Raw genomic sequence first — 10,166 nt, 5'->3', positions numbered from 1 at the left:
ATCTCACCAGGACTGAGCTAGGACTAGAACTCATGTTTCTGCGCCAGAGTGATAGTACAGCAGGGTTGGCATGTGCCTTGAATGCACCTGGCCCAGGTTCGATCCCCGAAATACCATATAGTCCCCCAAATGCCACCAGGAATGAGTCCTGGGTATAGAGGCAGGAGTCAGTCCTGAGCACCGCAAGGTATGACCCCAAAACAAAAAAAATACAAATATACAAAAATAATATACGGGCCCGGAGAAATAGCACAGAGGTGCTTGCCTTGCAAGCAGCCGATCCAGGACCAAAGGTGGTTGGTTCGAATCCCGGTGTCCCATATGGTCCCCCGTGCCTGCCAGGAGCTATTTCTGAGCAGACAGCCAGGAGTAAGCCCTGAGCATCGCCGGGTGTGGCCCAAAAACCAAAAAAAAAAAAAAATACAAATATACAAAAAGAAAAAGGGGGGAACTCAGGGCTGAAGTGATAGCACAGTTGGGCTCTTACTTGCACACAGCTGATCCACATTTAATCCCCAGCATCCCATAAGATTCCCTGCACCAGGGGCCAGAGAGATAGCATGGAGGTAAGGTGCCTTTCATGCAGAAGGTCATTGGTTCGAATCCCGGCATCCCATATGGTCCCCCGAGGCTACCAGGAGCAATTTCTGAGCATAGAGCCAGGAGTAACCCCTGAGCGCTGGCGGGTGTGACCCAAAAGAGAAACAAACAAACAAACAAACAAACAAAAAAGATCCCCTGCACCTGCCAGGAGTAATTTCTGAGCTCAGAGCCTGGAGTGATGCTGGGTATGCCCCCCCCCAAAATAGAACTCAAATCTCTTATCAAACAGTGACAGGCAATCCCATCTTATATCACCCCTGTGTCCCTCTTTGGCCATTGTCTCCTTGTGCAGGATACAGGTGGTGAAAAACCTGCTGATGTCACTAACAAGCATCTTCTAAATATCACACACAGGGGACAGAAGTGATAGGACAGTAGGGAGGGCCCTTGTTTTGCATTTATTCCCGGCATTTCATATGATCTCCTAAGCCTGCCAGAAGTGATTCCTGAGGGCAGAGCCAGGAGTCAATCCTGAGCACCACTGGATGTGTCCCCAAGACCAAGAAACAAAGCAGGCACAGATAAGCATATAGTGAACATTGGGTCCTAAGAAAGTCCCAGAGAAGTGAGTGAGTGAGTATGTGTGGGAGTGGGGTGGGGTGGGGGGAGTATTTTAATATTAGTTATCATAGGGTAGAGCCCTGTAATCCTGGGTTGGAGGTGACCCTGTATTTTACAGGTTCCCATGAGACAGAACTGCTTCTCCTCTGTCCTGGGATTGGACACTGGCACAGGAGAAAATGGCTAAAGGTCAAAATGTGTTTCCTCATCCACTGGTTCAGCAAAGGTCATTTATGCCCACAGAATCCCAGGCATCAACACTGCAGCCTGTAATGTGCTTCTGCTCCCAAGATTTGAGGCTGGATGGAACAGGACTGAGATGTGTTGTGCATAGGGGTGACATGGAAGACCAGCAGCCAGAGGGGCCACATGTCTCAATGGGTCAGGAACAAGTGGGAAGAACGAGCTGACATTGTTGGTTGGTTTTAAGAAAGCCACATCTCGAGCCAGAGAGATAGCATGGAGGTACGGTGTTTGCCTTCCATGCAGAAGGACGGTGGTTCGAATCCCAGCATCCCATATGGTCCCCCGAGCCTGCCAGGAGCAATTTCTAAGTGTAAAGCCAGGAGTAACCCCTGAGCACTGCCGGGTGTGACCCAAAAACAAAAACAAAAAAAGAAAGCCACATCCATCTGGTGGTGCTCAGGACTTAAGCACCAAACCTCCAAAAGCTGGATTTAAAAAAAAAGACACGATTTCTCTCATCAATTAAAGATATTTCAGGTGGGGCCGGGAAGGTGGCGCTAGAGGTAAGGTTTCTGCCTTGCAAGCGCTAGCGTAGGATGGCCAGAGGTCCAATCCCCCGGCATCCCATATGGTCCCCCAAGCCAGGAGCGATTTCTGAGCGTCAAACGGGTGTGGCCCAAAAACAAAAACAAAACAAAACAAAAAAAGATATTTCAGGGGCCAGAGTGATGACACAGCAGTAGGGCATTTGCCATGCATATGGCTGACCCAGATCGGACTGTGGTTCCATCCGCAGGTGTCCCAAGCCAGGAGCGATTTTTGAGCCCAGGAGTATAAACCCTGAGCGTCATTGGGTGTGGCCAAAAAAAAAAATTCCAAGTGGGAGTCTGGATAGAAGGTAGTAGGTAAGATGTCATTTATGATTCCCCCAACAGCACCAAAGCCACCTTCAGGAGGAAGCCCTGAGCACAGGCTGGGTGTGACCACAAAACAATAATAACAGAAGATTTACTCTATCAGGCCAGAGAGACAGTTCAAAGAGTAGCACATATTTTGATTGCAGGAGGCCTGTGGGTTTGTGTGTGTGTGTGTGCTTTGTTTTGTTTTTTTTTTGGGGGGGTCACACCCAGTGGCAGTCAGGGGTTTCTCCTGGTTCTGTGCTCAGAAATCGCTCCTGGCAGGCTCAAAGGACCATATGGGATGCTGGGAATCGAACCACCATCCTGGATCAGCTGCTTGCAAGACAAACGCCCTATCTCTATGCTATCTCTCCAGCCCCCTTTTTGTTTTTGTTTTTTTGTTGTTGCTTGCTTTTTTTTTGGGGGTCATACCCAGCGGTGCTCAGGGGTTAGTTACTCCTGGCTGTCTGCTCAGAAATAGCTCCTAGCAGGCACGGGGGACCATATGGGACACCGGGATTCAAACCAACCACCTTAGATTCTGGATCAGCTGCTTGCAAGGCAAGCACCGCTGTGCTATCTCTCTGGGCCCATTTTGTTGTTGCTTGCTTTTTTGGGTCACACTTGGTGGTATTCAGAAATTATTCCTGGCTGTGCTCTGGGAACCAAATGGGATGCCATGGAACCAAAGTTGGCATTGTGTAAGGCAAGCGCCCTCCTTGCTGTACTATCACTCTAACTCCAGAGGGCTGCTTTTGTTACTCTGCATGATTCCTTAAGCACTACTTGGAGTGAGCCCTGAGCAACTCCAGATGAGGCTACAACTCTACTCCCCCCAAATAAGGAGATTAGAAAACCTATTCAGGAAGATGGAGAATTAATCCACAAGCTCAATTGATTAAATTGAGTCACTGATAGGTTCTCATTTTTTAGGCCCATACTCAGTTAATTTTATTTATTTTTTGGTTTTGGGGACATACTGCAATGTTTTTTTTGTTTTTTTGGGTTTTTGGGGGGGCCACACCCATTTGATGCTCAGGGGTTACTCCTGGCTAAGCACTCAGAAATTGCCCCTGGCTTGGGGGACCGTATGGGACGCCGGGGGATCGAACCGCGGTCCTTCCTTGGCTAGAGCTTGCAAGGCAGACACCTTACCACTAGCGCCACCTCACCAGCCCCACACTGGCAGTGTTTAAGATTGACTCCTGGCTCTGCACCTAGAACTTACTCCTGACCCAGAATTTACTCCTGGAGGGTTCGTGGTGGACTCAAACCCATGTTGTAGTGTGCAAAGCAAAGAGCCCCTCCTGCTGTACTATCTCTCCAGCACCGGCCCACATTGGGTTTGTGGGTTGGTTTTGTTGTTGTTGTTGTTGTTGTTGTTGTTACACTCAGTTGTGTTCATGGGTTCATGGGTTACTCCTGGCTTTGTGCTCAGAAATCACCCCTGGCAGGCTTGGGAGACCATATGGGATACTGGGGATTGAACCTGGGTCAGTCCTGGGTCGGCTGCATGCAAGACAAATGCCCTATCACTGCGCCATCACTCTGGCCCCACATTCAGTTTAGCCAAATCTAAGTATGGGTATGATGTTGAAGACCCTACACCTGTATATAACACAGCATCATACGCAGGTGTGTTCACAGCTTGTTGAGCTCTGATCCAACCTGCTCCCTCATAGAAGCACTTTAGCATCACAGGAGGCCAGGACATAGGCAGATAGCAAGTGCCAAGAAACAGAGTCTAGGACCTGAGTGACAGCATAGCAGGAAAGGCTTGCACGCACCTATCTGTGTTCAATACCCGGCATCTTTTTGGGGGGGGTTGGGTCACACCCGGCAGCGCTCAGGGGTTACTCCTGGCTCTACGCTCAGAAATCGCTCCTGGCAGGCTTGGGGGACCATATGGGATGCCAGATTCTAACTACCGACCTTCTGCACGCAAGGCAAACGCCTTACCTCCATGCTATCTCTCCCGCCCCCAATACCCGGCATCTTGTATGGTTCCCCAAGCCCGCCAAGAGTAATCCCTGAATGCCACTTGGTGTGGCAGGAAGAAAAAGAAAGAAAGAAAGAAAGAAAGAAAGAAAGAAAGAAAAAAAGAAAGAAAGAAAGAAAGAAAGAAAGAAAAGAAAAGAAAGAAAGAAGAAAGAAAGAAAGAAAGAAGAAAGAAAAAAGAAAGAAAGAAAGAAAGAAAGAAAGAAAGAAGAGAGAGAGAGAGAGAGAGAGAAAGAGAGAAAGAGAGAAAGAGAGAAAGAGAGAGAGAAAGAGAGAAAGAGAGAAAGAGAGAGAGACAGAGAGAGACAGAGAGAGAGAGAGAGAAAGAAAGAAAGAAAGAGAGAGAAGAGTTCATGAACACTGCTTTGAGAACAGAGAGAGTGGTGCAGGTATCAGGGAGGAAATATTTAAGCCTGAGGAAAGGACTGAGTTTTCCCAGCCTCTAAGGAAGTAGCACAGAGTCAAGGGAGGAAGGACATACATATTGGACTCTTCCTCTTCTTGCAGGGTCAATGTGGAACTGCAGCTGGAAAGTTTTATGACTCAATTTGCATTATTGAAAGATAGTGCCAGCCAGCAAATGGGTAGGCTGATTAGAAAAGAATTATCTAAGAGCCAGGAGAGAGAAGCTAGTGAAGACAGTTGGCATACAGTAGAAAGATTTAGAGGTAGCCAGCAAATATACAAACAAAAATGATTTAGAGGCAGCCCTCCCCACAGAAAAATGAAAATGCTAATAAAAGGCAGCCATAGTGACAGTTTAGCGGGTAGGGCGCTTGCATGCAGCTGACCTGGGCTTGAGACTTAGAGTTAATATTATGAGAAAGAATAAAGATGGTGAGAATGGTAGGTAGTAATAGCTAGAATAATCTTGTTTTTCTACATAAGGTAGTTTTGAAGATGGAGAGATAATACAGTGAGTAGGATGTTTGTCTTGTACATGCCCTACATGGGTTCGGTCCCTGGTATTCCAGATGATCCTGAGGCCACTGGGAGTGACCCTTGAGCACAAGAGTAAGCCCTAAGCACTGCTGGGTATGACCACAAAACAAACAATAAAGGCAATTAACTTTTCTTGCTAGGATACTCAGCATCCCATATGTTTCCCCAGCCTGCCAGGAGTAATTACTGAGAGCAGAGCCAGGAGGAAGCTAGGAGCACTGCTGGGTGTGGCCCCCCAACAAATAAAGCAAAAACAAAAAACAAAACTAATCAAATATAGAGGTTGCCCATCCATAGGACTGTCCATCAGGGCCCGGTGAGATGGCGCTAGAGGTAAGGTGTCTGCCTTGCAAGTGCTAGCCAAGGAAGGACCGTGGTTCTATTCCCCCAGTGTCCCATATGGTCCCCCCAAGCCAGGGGCAATTTCTGAGCGCTTAGCCAGGAGTAACCCCAGAGCATCAAATGGGTGTGGCCCGAAAAACCAAAAAAAAAAAAAAAAGGAGTGTCCATCAATAACAACTGCTGGCCTGACACCAATGCCACCTCCTTCCTAATGTTTCACCTGGGTACATACTAAAGACCATGTTTCCAGCTTTCCTTCCATCTGACCAACATTTACATAGATGACAGTGATGTTCATAAACAGGCTTGAACCACTCATCTCAACCCTCTCTTCTGTCTTTTCCTCTGGACGAGAAAGGCAGAGCTGCCCCTGCAGTCCCAGAGTTATAACTGGGGAGTTATCACTCAACCATTGCCTTTGGTGATACCCTAACCGTCTGGCCATCCTTTGACTGTGAGGAATGAAGGAGTGAGTAGACAATGGGTGGATGGCAGCTGTTTGCTGGGCCGTGGGGATCCAAGAAGAGGTAGAGTGAAGCAGGAGGGTTTGTCTGGTTTTGCATATGCTGAGTGTGAGATATCTGTGAATGCTGGCACAACAGTACAAATTTTCTTTATTTGTGTTAGTTTTGGGGACCACAGCCAGTCATGCCCAGAGCTTATTCCTAGTTCTGTACTCAAGAATCACTCCTGGGGCCCGGAGAGATAGTAAAGTGGTAGGGCGTTTGCCTTGCATGCAGTCGACCTGGGAGGGACCCGATTGGATTCCTGGCATCCTATATGGTCGCCCAGCCTTCCAGGGGTGATTTCTGAGTGCAAAGCCAGGAGTAACCCCTGAGCACCACTGGGTGTGGCCCCAAATCAATCAATCAATCAAGTTAAAAAAAATGACTCCTAACGGGACTTGGGAACATATGTGGTGCTGGGATCAAACCCAGGTGGCTGCATAAGAGATATGCAAGTGCCTTATATATATGTATATATATGTATGTATATATGTATGTATGTATGTATGTATGTATGTATATGCCCTGTAACAGTCAATGCTTTTTTTTTTTTTTTTTTTTTTGGTCTTTTTGAGTCATACCCGGCGGCCCTCCTGACTCTATGCTCAGAAATTGTTTCTGGCAGGCTCAGGATGCTGTGATATGGGATGCCAGGATTCGAACCACCATCCTTCTGTATGCAAAGCAAACGCCTTACTTCCATGCTATCTCTCCAGCCCAACAGTCAATGTTTTGATGACAAGTCTTTGGACTAGGGAGCCCTTATGTGATGTAGCTGCCAATTACCCTGGTGTAAATACTCCCACCTTGACACTTTCATTACTGCTCTGAGCATGATGTATCTGAATGCTCTCGTACATGATGTATGAGCTTGGACTATTGGGATCTGAGCCACACAGGCATTGCTGACCTCATTACATGACCACAAGAACAGTAGAGATTCTCAGCCATGGCTGAGAAGGACCTGCACTAGCTGGTATGTGGTAGAGTCAAAGGGGCTGGGGACAGAGATCTGAGAGTAAGGAGCCAGAATGGGGCTGAATCAGCAATAAACAACATGGAGGGGAAAAACAACCGGCTGGAACAGGATCCTGAGGAGAAAGAGATCAGGAAGAAGGAGATTCCAAGGAGAAATAGCAGGGGGAAGAAGAACTAGCCCTGGGCTCTCCAGAGCCAGCTTTCCAGATGTGCTCTGGGCTGCCTGCTACTGGGATAGTGGTCCCTGTGGCTATGCTTTCACTCCTGTCTCTCTTTCCATCTCCCTGTCCACAGTGGCATTACCTCCTAAACAAGGCCCAGTAGCTCCTCTCCAAACTCTGAGGTCTTTTATTTTTGGTTTTAGGTTTTTTTTTTTTGGGGGGGGGGCATACCCAATGGTGCTCAGGGCTGACTTCTAGCTCTGAATTAAGGAATCACTCTCAGTGGTGCTCAGGGGATGTGAACCTGGATTTACTGCATGCAAGGCAAGCGCTCTACCTAACTGTGTTATTGCTCCAACCCCAAACCCAGAGATCATGATTCTACATTCTTCTCCTATCACCATCAAACTACTTTTCTGCACCCCCTCCAAATCAAACGTCTTCAGCCTTGGCCACTTTGGTTCTCCCACTCTCCAGCTCGTCTCACCCTTGGCCCACTAAGCAGAACCTCAGCCATTGCAAATTCACCAAGAACCTCCAGCTTGCTCAATCCTATGTACCCTTCCCAGTTCAATCTTGCTCTTTTGTGTGATTTTCCTTTTTTTTTTTTAATGGGCCCACACCCAGCAGAACTCAGGGTCACTCGCCCATATGGGGTGCTGAGGATTGAATCTGAGCCAGTCAGGTAAGGCATGCTTACCTGCTGTGCTGTATCATTGTGGCCACTCTGCACATTTCAGTGTTCCCTGTTTAGAACATTCTTTTCTTTTCTTCTCTATTTTAGAGCCCTACATCCTCCCAGGTCCCTTTTTGGTTCTCTGGATTCCCTTTTGGCAACTTGCTCACTGTCTGACCTCCAACTGTTGGAACTAGCTCCTCCAGTCTTGGTCGTGGGCCATCTGCCTTTGGCCTGCGTCTTGCTTTGATTACATCTTCTCCAAAATGACATTGACTCTTAAGGCTCCATCTAACACAGACTGTCCTGCTGACACCCAGACCTGCTTGTATGGTCACCTCTGACTGGGTACTCTTCCTCAGCATCCATCCCAACTTAAAATTCTTGGGCTTTCTATCCCCCTCTCCTGTGTCACCTCTCACTGTTTAATTCACAGTAGACAGCACCTCTGGCCACCAGTCTAATTATTCTTTCAGTGATCACTCTGCTGACTGTCTCCTCTGGACATGGAAAGCTCCCTGAAGGCAGAAGGACACTCAAGGAGTCAAGGTTGTAGCTTAATTGGTTCCAATAGTGCCCGATACACCACTGGGACACAATACATATTTGCTGAATGTGCTGAAACAGGGACACATACTAGCACAAGGGTCAACAGGAGAGGAAGCAGTGACAGACACCGGAGAGAGATTGCAAAACTGGGTTCTAGTAGGCGGCTAGTTTAAAGTGATTTTAGGAAGTTGTTTTGCCAATCTATAACTAAGAGAAAATAGAAGTAAAGGTTAAGTTCCTTGCTAAGATCTAATGTCCATTTTTTTTTTTTTTGGTTTTTGGGCCACACCCGGTAACGCTCAGGGGTTACTCCTGGCTATGCGCTCAGAAGTCGCTCCTGGCTTGGGGGACCATATGGGACGCCGGGGGATCGAACCGTGGTCCGTCCAAGGCTAGCGCAGGCAAGGCAGGCACCTTACCTCTTTGCGCCACCGCCCGGCCCCCTAATGTCCATTTTGAGGTTTTTTTTTTTTATCAGTTGCTTATATAGTCATATATGTATATGTGTGTGTTTTGGGGAGGCCACATCCAAAGGTGCTCAAGGATCACTTTTGGCCTTGCTTGGGGGGCATATATGGGATGCTGAGGATCGAACCCAAGTTTGCCACATGCAAGGCAAGCACCCTACCTTCTGTACTAGCTCTCTGGCCCCTGCTGATATATATCAAATTGGTAAATCCAGTTAAATGAGCTTGTGCATAAATGAGTCCTACCCTCCCCAATTTAAAAATCTATTGTAATGCCTTTCACAGAGGCTAAACAGAGTCTGTGTTGTCACTTTTTTGCATTGCCAGGGATCAAACTCAGCATTTTAAGGCATATTCTTTTTTTTTTTTTTTTTTTTTTTTGGTTTTTGGGCCACACCTGGCGGTGCTCAGGGGTTACTCCTGGCTATCTGCTCAGAAATAGCTCCTGGCAGGCACGGGGGACCATATGGAACACTGGGATTCGAACCAACCACCTTAGGTCCTGGATCGGCTGCTTGCAAGGCAAACGCCGCTGTGCTATCTCTCCGGGCCCAGGCATATTCTTTAGTGTTGACTCTTGGTCCCAATATTTTAAGTCATGAGGACTCAAGGCTAGTCATGGAAGAAAACTTTCTGAAGCATTTTCAAATCCAAGGAGATTTGTGATGAGCCTGTCAACTCCCACATGACAGAGGTAGAAACTGAGCTCTAGACATGCTCATCCCTTTATCAGCATGGACCATACAAGGGTTCATGGGGTGGGATTGATGGTGATGAAAAGTTGCACTATTTCATACTCAACTCTGTAGTCCTGGGAATGTTTCCACTGCTTTAACATAGGGACCATATTATGACAGTGCAGGGCTTAAGGCACTTACCCTGGCCTCTCCTAAGGTGGCCCAACCCGGCCACAAGCGAGCGATCCTGGAGCACAGCTGGTGTGGCCCCAAAATACAAAACATGTGTGTGAGTTTAACCATGCTAAACTTCATAGTTCCGTCCTGAGGATTAAGGAATATGGAATTCAGGGACCTAAACAGCCGGGAGGATGCTTCCTTACTTAGCTTTGCAGGCGTCAGTTCCATTTCTGGCACCCCATATGGTCCCCCGAAGCCCACCAGTGAGTGCAGAACCTGGAGTGAGCCCAGAGCATCACCGGGTGTGACCCCCAAATCCCTTCTCCTAATAAGAATATAGGAACTCAACACAATAAAGAGTCTAAGCAGCGTCTGGCGCTCCATCCAGTAGGGAGCTCTGCAAAGCCCAGAGGACAGCGCGGGAAAGAGCCTGGGGAGGTC

Source organism: Suncus etruscus, chromosome 15 (genome assembly GCF_024139225.1).
Source record: "Suncus etruscus isolate mSunEtr1 chromosome 15, mSunEtr1.pri.cur, whole genome shotgun sequence".
NCBI classification, from domain to species: Eukaryota; Metazoa; Chordata; class Mammalia; order Eulipotyphla; family Soricidae; genus Suncus; species Suncus etruscus.
Note: the sequence above shows the minus strand (reverse complement) of the source record.